The sequence below is a fragment of the Tupaia chinensis genome, unplaced genomic scaffold (assembly GCF_000334495.1).
Source record: "Tupaia chinensis unplaced genomic scaffold, TupChi_1.0 Scaffold000180_1, whole genome shotgun sequence".
In the NCBI taxonomy this organism is placed as follows: domain Eukaryota; kingdom Metazoa; phylum Chordata; class Mammalia; order Scandentia; family Tupaiidae; genus Tupaia; species Tupaia belangeri.
This window is the reverse complement of record NW_006159655.1, coordinates 338,895-354,300: the sequence shown is the minus strand read 5'-3', so window position 1 is coordinate 354,300 and position 15,406 is coordinate 338,895.

The following is a 15,406-nucleotide window of genomic DNA, read 5'->3' as shown; positions in this document are numbered from 1 at the left end:
TATATATATATATATTATACACATTTATTTATGCTCACTGGAGCAAAGATTTAACAAGTTTTCAGCTATAATTGTTTTTATGTAATATGACCATTTAGAAATCCCTGAACAGTCTTTCCTTTTCACATGACTCTATGGCCTCTAAAAATCTGAGCTATTTATTACTCTACAGATTCCCAAATTCAAAACCACAAAGCTATGTTGATACTGTGGTTTTTGCTGTGGAGATTTACAGGTTGTTTACAAAATATAAAATAGTGAATTTTGAATGAGGAAGGGAAATAAGTAGCAGGTGCTTAAGAGCTGCTAGTATAGCAGATTCTTTTTCAATAGAGCTAGCCTGTCACTACTGCATTGCCATGAGTCAAATGTTAATGTTCGTGTCTACCTAGGGAAATCTCTTTTGTCCTGCTTACTCTCCTTAGGTTAATACGTACAGAGAATGTACAATAAATGTTCTCCAGCAGCTCTGGGACCAGACCGGCTGCAGAGAAAAAAATTCCCAAAAAACTGGAAAACACTTTGAGAAGGATGCTAGCTCTTTCATAAAATCAGAGTGATGGTTTGGGCATTTTCTACACTGAAAACATTTTTTTTCCTATAGTCACAAAAATATTCATTAATCTTTAAATTTATATATAGCATTATTTGATATTATATAGTCACCATTGTTATTGTATTATTGATATGTATAGCACTCAAAGCAGCTCTGAAATAGCAGGATAAAATTTTAAGTAAATATGGATAATTACGGAAATATAATTTTTATTTCATGATAATGTTAAATAATGAAATATTTCCTCTAATTGGGAATATTAATTCCCTTAATTCCATGACATGATCCAAAGACTACTATCTTCTGTGAGTGAGTGAGGAAAGGACATGACAAAATGAGCAATAAATATGGAAATACCATTGTAGTGAAATGAAAGATATACGGATTCTCATTCTGGTTCTGCAATACGTTGGTGGTATGATCGTGAATAAATCACTTAATTCCTCTAAGCTTAGGTTTCTTATCCATAAAAATGGGGATAATACTGATCAGGTGGTAATTAAGAGCATGAATTTGGAGAAGTTTAACATCTGTTTGAGTACTGAATCTGCTACCAACTAACCCTGTGAATATGAGCAAGTTGTTTATATTCTTTGGGACTCACTGTTTTTTTTTTTTCCTGTTTTTTATTTTATTATTTTTTTTTAGAGGTTTTCTATAGGGCCTGTGTACTTGCCTGAAAGACAGAAAGATAGAAAGCAAAAAGGGAGAAATCACGCCCCCAGGGGGGATGACCATGCCTCAATCCCTTCTCCTCCATCCTCCTCTCAGGATCTTGGGCATGCACACACATGCGCCCGGCATGAGTTTAAGCCACCAGGTCCGGGACTCAAACTGCGGTCAACTACATGGGAATCCAGCAACATAGTCATTATGCCAACTGCTGGTACCCATGGGACTCATTGTTCTTGTCTACCAAATGGAAATAGTGAAATGCTTGGATGATTGTTTGAACTTAATAATTAATTTGTTTCTTTTTCCTGTGCATGGTCATTTGTTCCCCTCCCCCTTTCCAGAGTACATGCTCACTTTCTCTCTCTCTCTCCAGAAAGCACAAGTGTCCTATAGCAAATAAAAAAAAAAAAAGAAAGAAAAAAAAAAGAAAAAAAAGGAAGGTAGTGGTCTGGCTCCCACTTTGAATGGAACTGGAGAGAAAGAGAGAAGTCAAAGATAAGCTTATTGAGTGAAGATCAGACAGGAGTCTTGTGTCACTTTATAAGTGGCAATCTGAAAAAGCAGGTCCCTTCACACATCGAAACAATATATGGTAAAGTACTGTGCATATATATTACACATTGGGTTTGAACTGCTTTTCTTATGTTGTGTCTGAATTCTTTGCATTTCTTTCCGATTTAACTGTTCTGTTGATTCTTAAAGTTATCCCATCAGTGCGTTGGATGGAATGATCTGATTCCAGTCCCTTGATAGATATATTCAATGCCTAGAATTCAGTGTCTGAAAAGAGTCTGGGCAGGGTTATGAAGATATCAGGACTGGGCTGAGATTGAGGCAGTGATCGAGCAGGTTCAGATTAACTTCCTGATGGCAGAGCAGCCAATACAGAAAGGCTCATCTAAATGCCATTTTCTGGGTTTTAGGCAGCTTCCTTAAAATATTTTGATTTAATGTCTCTAAAGATGTCTTCCTGCTTTTTACCCTAGCCTCCCTACAGGATTTAGTTCACAAAACAGTCAGGAGTTATTTTTAAAAAAAGCACGTATGGTCATGTCAGTCCTTTCCTCACAACCCTCCATGGCTTCCTATCTTCTCAGAGTAAAAACCAAAGTCTTTAGACCACTTACAGAGTCCTCTGTGGCTTGGCAGCCTGCCATCTCTTCTATCTCATATCCCACCTTCGCAGTCTTCCTCAGTCTCACTCACCACTTTCTATAGTGCTTATGTTCTGATATGTTCCTGTCTCAGTACTTGAATGTTGCCTTATCGGGGGCCTCCTGTAATCATCTTCTCTGAAGAGCCGTCCTCCTGACTCTAATACTTCCTGTCTCCGCACTCCAATTCCAAACATTTTTATCTAACCTAGTACTACAATATAGATTCTACTGGAGAGGGGAGTTAGTTTTGTTTTGTTCCCTGTATTTCCGGTACCTGGAATAGTTCTTAGCTTATAACAGAAGAAACTTAGTATAGTAAGTGTCTGTTGAAGGAATAAATGGAGTACCTGTTATGTAACCACCTCCCCAGATATCATAGCTAGTAAGTGGCAGGACCAGGACTCATATCAACCTGACTCCAGATCTGTAACCACTATGTTGTGATGTCAAAAAACCATACCTATCAGGACCAGCAGTTAGCATAATGGCTATATCGCTGGACTCCCACGTGGTTGACCATGGTACGAGTTGCAGACCGGGTGGCTTAAAACTCAGGCTGGGCACATGTGCGTGCATGCCCAAAATCCCAAGAGGAGAATGGAGGAGAAGGGATTGCGTTGTGGCCCTCCCCCCTGGGGGGGTGATGTCTTGCTTTCTGTCTCTCTGTCTCTCTCTGTCTGTCTGGCGAGTGCACGTACTCTATAGCAAAAAACCTCTCCAAAAAAAGAAACAAAACAAAAAAACCATACCTATTTATTTTTTAAAATTTATTTTTAAAAGAGGTTTTTGCCATAGGGCACATGCACTTGCCTGAAAGAGAGAGACACAGAGACAGTGAGAAAGAAAGTGAGATATCCCCCTAGGGGAATGGCCACACGGCAATCTCTATTCTTTTCCTGGGATCTTGGGCTCAATGCACATGTGCCTGGCACACATACATGCCTAGCATGAGTTTTAAGCCACTGGATCCAGGTCTTGAACTGTAGTTGGCTATGTGGGAATCCAGTTACATAACTGCTATACCATCTGCTGGCCCTAACCATATCTATTTATAATTATCTTAAATGCTTTTAAAGTATAAGAATTTTTTAGGCCATAATTTTTTTGAGAGAGATTTTTACTATAGGGTGCATGTGCTCACCAGAGAGAGAGAGAACCAGCAAGCAAGAAATCACCCCACCCCCCCAAAGGGGAATGGCCATACCACAATGCCTTCTCCTCTATTCTCCTCTCTGGATTTTGGGCATGCACGTACATGTGCCCAGTGTGAGTTTTAAGTCACTGGGTCCGGGGCTTAAACAGTGGTTAACTACATGGGAGTCCGGCAACGTAACTGCTACACCATTTGCTAGTCCCTAGGTTGTTAACATTCTTATTAAGCCATAAAAATGGTGACAGTAGAGACCAAGTCTTGCTTACTCACCCAGTAAATGATGAAGTCCCTACTTCTCTATCATTGGAATAAAGCAATGTAGTAACCAGGTAAGGTTTCTGCTCAGATAGAGTCTATGCCCTATCAGTACTATATTTATATTGTATTTCTAGATGCTTCTATATGGTTGGCTCACAGTACATATACACACAAATGAATGAACTTGTCGTTTATCCAGAGAGAATTAGTAAGTCAGGGAATCTGCTCTTCTCTGTTAATAAGAAGAGAAATGAACTTTATTTATATGAAGGTTCATCTAAGGAATAATATGAACACTTTAAGATGAAATTAACAAGTTCCATCCTCTGTTCCACTTCTTCCTTCTAAATTGAGACTCTACTCCTCACCGGCACAGTCTATGAATAGACATTCTATTTAGCTTTTTTATGAATGACCAATCCTTACACTGCAGGGGACTTATGACTATAAATAAAGATTAACTTTAAAATTACATCAGCAATTCAAGCATCTTATGGTGTACTAAAAAATAGATTAAAGTAATTATCATCGATGTGCCATTTTAAGCTGTAAGAAAAATGGCCATGCTGTCATTTTGATAAATAATTGTGGTATGAGAGAATGTGCATGTTTTAATTTTATCCTTAGGAGTTGCAAGCCCACATCCATTTAAAAGCAGACTGGGATGATACAGAAGGCTTGTCGTTGGCAGGGGAAAAATAATAACCATGTCTTTTAATAAAAATGCTGACAGCCACTGGTCAGTAACCCTTCTTTTTAAGTAACATATCTACGGCTTCAACATAAGATTATAATTGATTAGCACTTAACAGTTTTTTTTTTTTTTTTAACAGAAAGGTATATTGGAAATAGTACCAAGACTTAGGTTTAAGATATATATGGAATAATGCTTGTTTTCAATAAGTAGTTCTCATACCAGGAAACAACCCAAGCAAATTTCTTGAGGGCTTTAATGCATTCTTCACCAAGACTAAAATAGCCATTTCAAATGGTGCATCACTTTTAATATCAGCATTAGTTTTCACCTAAAAACAACTTTGAGATATCATTTAGTACATGCACTTATTTCCAAAAAGGACATGTTTACCACCTTGGTACCAAAAATTAATTCTGATATTAAAGCTTCCAAGAAAAAAAAGATCTCACAACTTTTTGGTCCCATGTATTACTGAACTGGGTAACATAAGATTTCCACATCTTGAACTTGATTCTGGAGAGTCTGGCAGGATGGGGAATTAGTAGGCCTCCCCGCCCCGCCCCAGGTAGGCCTCTGGCAGGATGGGGAATTAGTAGGCCTCCCCCTCCCCCCACCCCAGGTAGGCTCTCCTGAGCTGGGAGGATGCCCTGCATTATGCAGGCCTACTAGTACATCTTTCCCAAACATACTACTACTCTTGGCATATTGGATGTACCTGAACAGCTCTCAAAAAAATAAAATAGGGTTCAACAGATAGTGTAGTGGTTAAGGTGCTGGACTCTCACATGTCTTATCACAGGCCAAGTCCTGGACTTGGCTATGTGTGTGAGTACTCAAAATCCCAGAATGAGAATGGAGAAGAAAGGACCATGGAGTGGCCATCCCCCCAGGGGTGATTTCTCATTTTCTGTCTTTCTGTCTCTTTTAGTCTCTCTGATGAGCGCACACACCTTATAGCTAAAATCTCTCTAAAATAAATAAATAAAATAAAATAGAATTAAATTTATACTTTCCTTCTTGGAACCATGTTTGCTGTTGAGTAATGTTGTAGGTTGGGTCCTCTGAGAAAATACACTCTGAGATTTGCCTGAAGGAAGTTTAATGGGGAGTTTGCTAGGGTTAATCCCTGTGAAGGATTAGAAAAGGATGACTGAGTAGGATATGGTGAACTGCAATGCAGGTGCAAACAGCATCTTCACAGATCTGCAGGTTGCTCTGAAGCTGAAATGGACCTGAAATATTGTACTAAATGCAGACAATGGGGATCAATCTTTGTACCTATTCATGTACCAATGATCGGTTACTGTGTGGTCCCTGAAAGGGAGTAAATATTGGAAAAGGCAGCTTCCTTCTACAAAGTTCCTCGTGTGGACAGATCATATCTTCAAATTATCAGTTTCCAACACTTCTTAAAGCTGGGGGAATGAATGTGTAGGTCTTAAAGGGAGGTGTGGTAGCATGCTACTGCATTTACTACAAACATACATGTACCACTGTGTCCACTTCAAATAATCACTTGTTGAATGGATTAACTGTTAACATCTTTTAAAGGTAGATATTTCTGGTATGATCAGGTCATGATTAAAATCTTTTTAAAAAGTTGGATAGGAAGGGTGGGAGGGGCCAGCATATCACACAATAGTTATATTGTTGGTCTCCCATGTGTATAACCATGGTTCAAGTCCCGAACCTGCTGGCTTGAAAATCACTCTGGGCACATGTGCATACATGCCCCATATCCCTGGAGGAGAAGAGAAGGCAGCATGGCCAACCTCCCTGGAGGGTGTTTTCTCACATTCCCTCTCACTGTCTCTCTGCCAAGCACACTGGCCTTATGGCAAAAAACAAACAAACAAACAAACAAACAAACAAAAACAAACAAAAAAACCCCCAACAAAACAAAACAAAACAAAACAAAAAAAACTCTTTAGAAAGAAAGAAAGAAAGAAAGAAAGAAAGAAAGAAAGAAAGAAAGAAAGAAAGAAAGAAACTAAGAAAAAGAAAGAAAAGACAAAAGAAAGAATGGGGAGGATAGGAAACAGATTATAGTGATAGAGTTTGAATTTTGTGATATCTGTACAATTTACGTAGCAGAGAAAGAAGTAAAATGTGAGAAGTGAAAGGCAGATAAGAGAAACTTGGGAAACATTTTTAATGTTCAAGACTGACCATGCCATTGTCTGTTCATAAGATACGATGATCAAGAATACTTTTGTCTTTCTAGCCCCATCTGGCACCATGACTCCCTTCTGTCACTTGCTCTTCTGTATGTATACAACATGTATCTTAGCATCTTTACTTTTATTTTATAACTTCTGCCTACAATATCTCTCCCATCCCTATCACTTGTCAAACATTCATTTAATATGAAATAAAATTTTAAATCAAGGCTTCGTACTTTCTTAAACTTTTCCTGTTTTCTTTTCCTGGTGCTGGGTAGAATTTGTGTCCTCCTTCTTTATGGGGTTCTCTCTACTGAATATTATTTCATTGTGTCTTTGCTTAATGTTTATCTCTCTGATCAGGCTATAAGCACTTTGAGAGAAAGGAATCTTATATTTTTTGGGGTAATTCTCAACAAATATTGTGTCTGTCAATATGGTAGAAACTCAAAGCTGTATTTTGGTTGACCTAAGGAATTATAAAATACTTGAATAGGATTCCAGTAGTTAAAGAAGATTTGGATGATACTATACTACTGTCATTTGGCAGAACATTATACTCAAGGGTGAGGGCAAAGGAACATTTAAGGTAATTTTTATACTGTCATTAGCAAGTTTTTTCTAGCTATGGCAAGGGGCACATGTGGTCAGAAAGCAAGGAAAGTGAGTATCAGATTGGAGAGGACCTTGAACACCTAAATACAAAACTCCCACTTAGGTGTTTTTGAAATGGCTTTCCAATATAGGGGTGTCCCCAAAGTCTCATTTAAAGACTCTTAAAGACTAATTAGGTGACTTGTAGTGCTGAATAATTTGAGATGTCAGACAGCCCAGTTAGGCAATACCTTGAAATTACTTGATCTAAGGAAGAAAGGAACTCACCTTGAATGAGCAGTATAACAGACAGTATAACAAACTTGCAGTGTAGGGGTACACTGAATATTCAGGTAGATCAAACTCAGGGCAGGTCTCAAACAGAGCATGGCAGTATGCAGCAGACAATGTTGGAAGGTAGCAAGCAAGGACCAGAAGGCGGGATACTGACGGATGATCCTGTACTTCACCATCTGGGAGGTCTGCTTTCAGGTGGGTGGAACAAGAATTCAGAGAACTTGGCAGCAGGTAATAGGTAAAGTCCAGTAAGCCAGCTGGCAGGAGAACAACCTGGCAGAAGTAATGAGAAACCAACCATAATAACAGGATTTGAGGCAGAATCCAGTCCTCAGGAATGCCAGAAAAAATAAGATAGGGGTTGATTATTTTAGGACTCTAACATCAACCAAGGCATTAAGATAGAGTCACAACTGAAATATTAGGTCATTAGGAAAATTATGACATATTTTTTCTACATTTTTTATGCAAAAATGCTTCATGACTTTCTCGACAACCCAGTATGTATGCAAGATGGGATTTGATCACAAAAATAGGTAGCACAAATGTGTACGCTTTGTTATTACCCACTGTAAGAAGGAGATATACTTAGTAAACTCTAGCAATGGGATCTTCTTTTAAAGATACATGAAGAATAAAGAAAACAGATATAATTGTGCATCTCTGAGAGCCTAGATGTTCTGCATTTGGGGATGTGGCCATGGCTTTACTAGTCTGACAGCAGTGCTAGGCACCAAGGACTTAAGCAGTTGTTGCCTCAGGAATGGCTATCATTGACCAGAGGCATTTTTTTTTGCCTATCATTGACCAGAGGAACTCAGCTACTTTTTGCCTTTGTTTCTTTTCCTCCTACTTCCCTGCCTTGTGTTTATTTGTGATTTCTGCTTACTGCTTTCTGTTTGTGTCTCAGCTTCTGTCTCCCCCTTCTGATTGTTAGCTCCTTCTGAATGTCTCATAGTCACACTTCTCAAGAGAGTTTCCAGTTGGCAGAGTTAGTATTATAGCAATTTGGCTGGGCTGCCTCATAAATATACCTAATGGGCTACTGACAAGCATATAACTTGTTTCTCTTAGGTCAGATGCAATTGCTAGATGTGTCAGCCTTGGTTGTGATGATTGGATTATTTGGTCAGCTTCCCTTTACCAAGAATAGTAAAAATTGGAGGCCTTCCAAGTTATAATGGTCTCTTCTACTGTACTAAAACAGGAGTAAAAGTCAAGAGAGTAACAATAAGAAGATTGATTAGATGTTGATGTAGGGCTTCAAAAAGCTAAAGGTGGTTACAAAATGATATATCTATGAGAAAAAGTATGAAGACTTGACAAGGACTAGTTGAGTAATTGACTGACTTTTCTCATGTTTTCCCTTCTAGAAAAATTCTTAATAAATCCTTATGAAAACATTTTAATGCATCTTAGAAATGAGAGTTAAAAGGAAAGTTCTAAGAATTGAAGTATATATCGCTTATTTTCTGTACTGTACAACGGCCACAAAAGTTTATAATAAAGGCTTCCAGATAGGTCGAGATAGTGACAAAATTTGAAACAAAACAAAAACAAAACACAGAAAACACCCACGATCAATCAATAGTGAAAGAGGCCAGATATTGGACCACATATGGTATGCTTTCATTTATATGAAATGTCTAAAAAAGACAACTCTGTGGAGATGGAAAGTAGATTAATGGTTTTCTAGGAGTGGGAGTAAGGTGAGAGATTAATTGTAATTGAACATGAGAGAACTTTTTGGGGTGAGTTAACATATTCTAAGATTGATTTATGGTGTTGATTGCTCCATCCAGTAATGTTACTAAACATCATTGACCATGAAATAGTGGCAGGGAAAGGGGGTGAGAGGTATTCAGAGTCCTGAGCTGCAGTAAGAAATTGGAATTTTAAGCACTGCTGGAATGCACTGAAGAATTTGTAGAATACCAAGAATTATGGTGCTCATTCTTCCATGAGGTGAGATTTTAAAGGACCAGTGAATTTTAGGAAATGGGCACTAGACTGAAGCAAGTATTTCATGAGCTCAGTGGAGCTTTCTGAGCTTTCAGACCCCTTAGCAAGGTTGCTATGACAGAGGCATGTGACAGTCTACGACCATAGCAGAGACCTCTTTGAGGTCAAATCCAGTGTCCTGGGCTTTTCCTGCTGGGCAGCAACATCAAAGGAGAAACTCCTTCCTGTTGGTCTCAGCAAAGGGGACTGATACAGAAGTCTGTTGCCAGGACCTGCTCAACTGAACACATTTTTCTGAGTTGAGGAAGCTGTGGATTAGGAATAGATGTAAACAGCAAACACACAAAGACAAACAAGTATAGAGAGGTGAGGACAAGGTGGGGCCAACTTCTCTGATGGAGAAAACTGTGACCCCAACCCAGCCTCAGGTTTATTATTTTATAGGGCAGAAAATGGACTTATTTTCTGTACTGTACAACGGCCACAAAAGTTTATAATAAAGGCTTCCAGATAGGTCGAGATAGTGACAAAATTTGAAACAAAACAAAAACAAAACACAGAAAACACCCACGATCAATCAATAGTGAAAGAGGCCAGATATTGGACCACATATGGTATGCTTTCATTTATATGAAATGTCTAAAAAAGACAACTCTGTGGAGATGGAAAGTAGATTAATGGTTTTCTAGGAGTGGGAGTAAGGTGAGAGATTAATTGTAATTGAACATGAGAGAACTTTTTGGGGTGAGTTAACATATTCTAAGATTGATTTATGGTGTTGATTGCTCCATCCAGTAATGTTACTAAACATCATTGACCATGAAATAGTGGCAGGGAAAGGGGGTGAGAGGTATTCAGAGTCCTGAGCTGCAGTAAGAAATTGGAATTTTAAGCACTGCTGGAATGCACTGAAGAATTTGTAGAATACCAAGAATTATGGTGCTCATTCTTCCATGAGGTGAGATTTTAAAGGACCAGTGAATTTTAGGAAATGGGCACTAGACTGAAGCAAGTATTTCATGAGCTCAGTGGAGCTTTCTGAGCTTTCAGACCCCTTAGCAAGGTTGCTATGACAGAGGCATGTGACAGTCTACGACCATAGCAGAGACCTCTTTGAGGTCAAATCCAGTGTCCTGGGCTTTTCCTGCTGGGCAGCAACATCAAAGGAGAAACTCCTTCCTGTTGGTCTCAGCAAAGGGGACTGATACAGAAGTCTGTTGCCAGGACCTGCTCAACTGAACACATTTTTCTGAGTTGAGGAAGCTGTGGATTAGGAATAGATGTAAACAGCAAACACACAAAGACAAACAAGTATAGAGAGGTGAGGACAAGGTGGGGCCAACTTCTCTGATGGAGAAAACTGTGACCCCAACCCAGCCTCAGGTTTATTATTTTATAGGGCAGAAAATGGAGGAAGAGGAAATAGAATGCAAAGCCAGTTGTCTTTAGATGTTAATTGGCTGATAAGCCTAAAACAACTGTGGTTTCTTCTGATCTTTTTGTGTGAAATCTGAATAACACATGTTGCTTCCTTAGAGAGATACTGCTTTGCAGTATCAGCAGTTAGCATATTTGCATCTTAATGCTTTCATAGCTATGGAAGTGAAGGTCACTAACAGGGTTTCTGCATATGTCTGAAGGTCACCCTGTTTTATCTGAAGGTCACCAGGTCATGGTGCTTTGTCTGAAACAAAAGGTTAGTGTTTGTTCAGAATGGCTGCTCTCCACAGTCTGGCTAAGGGGAAAATTCAAATATGCAAAAACTTAAAAAAAGTAATAACTGCTTTGTAGAAATTTTCCTTCAGAAAGAAAGAATTTTAGTGTCACTATTGGTAAAGCAATATTTGTATGAGTTGCATGTGGAAAAGATAGGGAATCCCACACCTTCATCAGTGAAATTACGCATTATACTGGTGTTTCTTTTTTTTTTTTTTTTGGAGAGATTTTCACTGTAGGGCGTGTGCGCTCGCCAGACAGACAGAGAGAGACATAGAGACAGAAAGTGAGAAATCACCCCCCAGGGGGGATGGTCACGCCGCAATCCCTTCTCCTCCATTCTCCTCTCGGGATCTTGGGCACGCACGCACACGCGCCCGGCGTGAGTTTTAAGCCACCGGGTCCGGGACACGAACTGCGGTCGACTACGTGGGAGTCCAGCGACATAGCCATTATGCTAACTGCTGGTTCCCAATACTGGTGTTTCTTTAAAACAACTTTTCTCTGTTACTGTCTGAACTGCCACAGTTTTCCAATGAGATACTTAGTGAGATTTTACTCAGATATTCAGGATGTTTTGAGAATGATGGAAGCAGGTAGGACATGCTGACCTAGAAGAAAGACACTTTTTCGTTCAGGTGCCCCAAACATTCGGTTTCTGGAATTGCTCATGAGGTATAAATCAGTGCAAGCACTCCCTTGTGTGTGAGTTTATTCTGTATAGTTGAAGTAAAGAATTTGTAACTATGGAGACAAAAGTACAAAAATAATTAGTGAATTATTTAAAAAAGGAACTCAGGTATTAATCATATTGACTTCATGGGATTTATACACACTAACTGTCTAGGACACTGAATAGCTTTAATTTTTTTCATTTTTATGTTTTCACTAGAATAGTCTGGTACAAGGTTAACTGAATAAAATGACCATAATTATTTTTAGTAATGACCAAATAGATTCAGATGTGTTTTATGCATGTCTAGCTCTTATTAAGTTCTGTTAATAGAGAAATCGAATTGCCTAAATAAATGAAATTAAAATTAGCATCATTTTCACTGATAGTTCCAATTATCCTTGCTTCTTGTTAGTTCTTCCCAACCTCAAAACAAAGAACATAGCAGAAACCCCAAAAATTCAAGTTTATTTTGGTGCAAAATGTTTTTAAATTCACGCATATTTTTTCATTTTACATATTTCCATGAATTTTTTGATGACCCCCCCAAGCACATATTTCAAAACTATGTTGTACACAATAATTATATACAATATTCGTCAATAACATAAGTGAATTAATAGGAATGTTAATTTATTTTTTATTTTTTAAAGAATAATTTTATTTATTATTATTGTTATCGTTATTATTATTTGTATGTGGGATATGTGCTCACCAGAGAGAGACAGAGAGAGGGAAAGTAAAAGCAAATTGTCAGGTTTGGATTTAAATCGTGGTTGGCCATGTAGAAGTCTAGTGCCTTAGCCACTGCGCCACCTGCTGGCCTCATGAATGTTAATTTAAAAATAACAAACGGATGAAAGCAAACCAAAAGATCTTATTGCCTTTTTAGCAAATTCTAATAAAATAATCATTTTCCCATGGGACCAGCAGTTAGCGTAATGGCTATGTCGCTGGACTCCCATGTAGTCGACCGCGGTTCGAGTCCCGGACCTGGTGGCTTAAACTCACACTGGGCACGTGTGCGTGCGTGTCCAGGATCCTGAGAGGAGAATGGAGGAGAAGGGATTGCGGCGTGACCATCCCCCCTGGGGGGTGATTTCTCACTTTCTGTGGGTGATTTCTCACTTTCTGTCTCTCTGCCTCTCTGTGTCTTTCTGGCGAGTGCACATGCCCTATAGCAAAAACCTCTCCAAAGAAAAAAAGAAAAAAAATTAGTCATTTTCCCTATTACAAGTGATAACTGTATTTTTAAAAATGTAAATATAATGAAGAATGTTGCTTAAATATAAATGAAGCACGCTCAAAAATGATGAAAACATTGCTAAATAGTTAAAATTGGCATAGCTAGAAGAAAATGAATTTAAAATGAAAATGTAAAATAGAAAGTAAAAGACGTGTAAATATTTTATATATTATAAAAACATTTCAGGGTACAAAAGAGCTGCTAATACTTTAACTAGTAGTTGAAAATATTGACTAAAATCTGAAGAGAAAAATATAAAATTCATGAAAGCATTGCTAAATAAGCAGAGCATTCATAATTGGCAGAGATCCAATTATAAATTTTAAAAACTATGGGGAAAGCAAACAAAAAAGTGTGCAAAGGTTAAAAAGAAAAAACTTTTGAAAAAATTATAATGGACAGAAAAAAGCTCAAGACTATAAGCAAAACTCAGAGACCATTCTGTGGTGCACAAAATTGACCAAACATGAAAAGCTGAGGAGTAAAGATAGCGATTTTAAATCCACTAGCTATTCTGAATTTTTTTGCTACAATTTTGTTTTTTTTTTTCCCTGAATATGTCTCACTGTATCACCCATCTTCCAGCCACACTTCAGTCCTTCCCTATGCTGGTTTTCTGTAAGTAGCAGGATGCATGCCTATGGACAAACTAAGACCCTCTCTAAGAATCAGCCTGATCCAGTGGGATTCAGGATGGCCATGATAGACACCATTAATTACCTCCAGAAGACTCCAAACCTCATCAGAATGTCATTAGCACACTAAATGACACATCCGCAGCACCCTGACCTTTTACAACCTCCAGGAAAACCACTGGAAAAATCTTTAGAAGGAGAAAAAGGGTTGGATTTTGAAATTCCAAGAAGTTCTCACCTTTCTCAGAAAAAGCTTTGAATGTTCTTCCCCTCTATAACCCTATCCTTCCTCATTACTCCATTTACTGTATCTTAGTCTCTGTGGCTCAAGATGAACTAGAAGTTGACATGCCAGCTTATTTCCTGCTTCTCCATTCCTCAGTCATTTAATAAAGCTTGTGCCATTGATGCTCACTTCTGTTTTTTGAAGTTGACTGCAAAAGATTCCTTCTTTGGGAGCAAATTAAAAATTGGTAATGAGGCCAGCAGGTGGCATGGTAGTAGACTCCCACATGACTGTCTGTGGTTTGAGTCCACCACTAAGAACCCTGAAAATCACACCAGGTAGGTGTAGATGTGTGCTCAAAGTCTTGAGTGGAGAATAGAGAAGAAATTGTGGTGTAGCCATCCCCCTGGTGTGTATGTTGTCTTTCTCTCCAATGAACACACATGCCCTATGGCAAAAAGTCTTTTCAAAAATTGGTAACAAACTCACATGCTCCTTTTTTCTTTGTAACCCACAGATGTTTTGATTTTAAGATGTTTTTGCTATAGGGCGCGTGTGCTTGCCAGAAAGGCAGAGAGAGACAGAGACAGAAAGCAAGAAATCATCCCCCAGAGGGGATGGCCATGCCACAATCTGTTCTCCTCCATTCTCCTTTCAGGATCTTGGGCACACATGCACACACGCCTGGTGTGAGTTTAAGTCACTGGGTCTGGGACGTGAACCGCCGTCGACTACATGGGAGTTCAGCGACGTAGCCATTACGCTAACTGCTGGTGTCAACCCACGATTTTAATAGAGTACTTTTACCTAACTTATCTGATCTTTCAGGTAGACTCGTCTAAACTCCAGAGATGTGTTATTTCAAGTCAGTTTGGAATTACCTTTTCCCCTTTTGTACCCAGTAGCCTAATATTTTTCTTTTTTTTCATTTTATCTTCTTAAATTTATTGTATTTAAATGTAATTATGATAGCATTGTTGTGTCCTTTTTTGTGTTATGTGTGTAATTACATTTCTTTGAAATTTTTATTCTTGATATAAAACATGTGCATGTACATGAAAGTGAGATAGAGAAGTGTCCTCACTAGGGTTTTGTCACACTGCAATCCCATTCTCTTAGTCCTCTTGCTCTTCAGGATCTTAGACACACACACACACACACACACACACACACACACACACACACAGGTGTCTAGTACTCTTCAGGTGACTTGCCTGGGCATCTGAGCTTCTGGTCAGCCATGTGGCTTCCAGCACTGCAATTCTGTACAATACTGACTGTGCCACACTGGCTGGGCCCTTTTTTTTTTTAAGTTCATTTATTTACTTCTTCCATGAGAGAGACAGTAGGGGGAGAGACAGAGAGAGATGACATCCTCAACACACCTTTATGCTGAGAT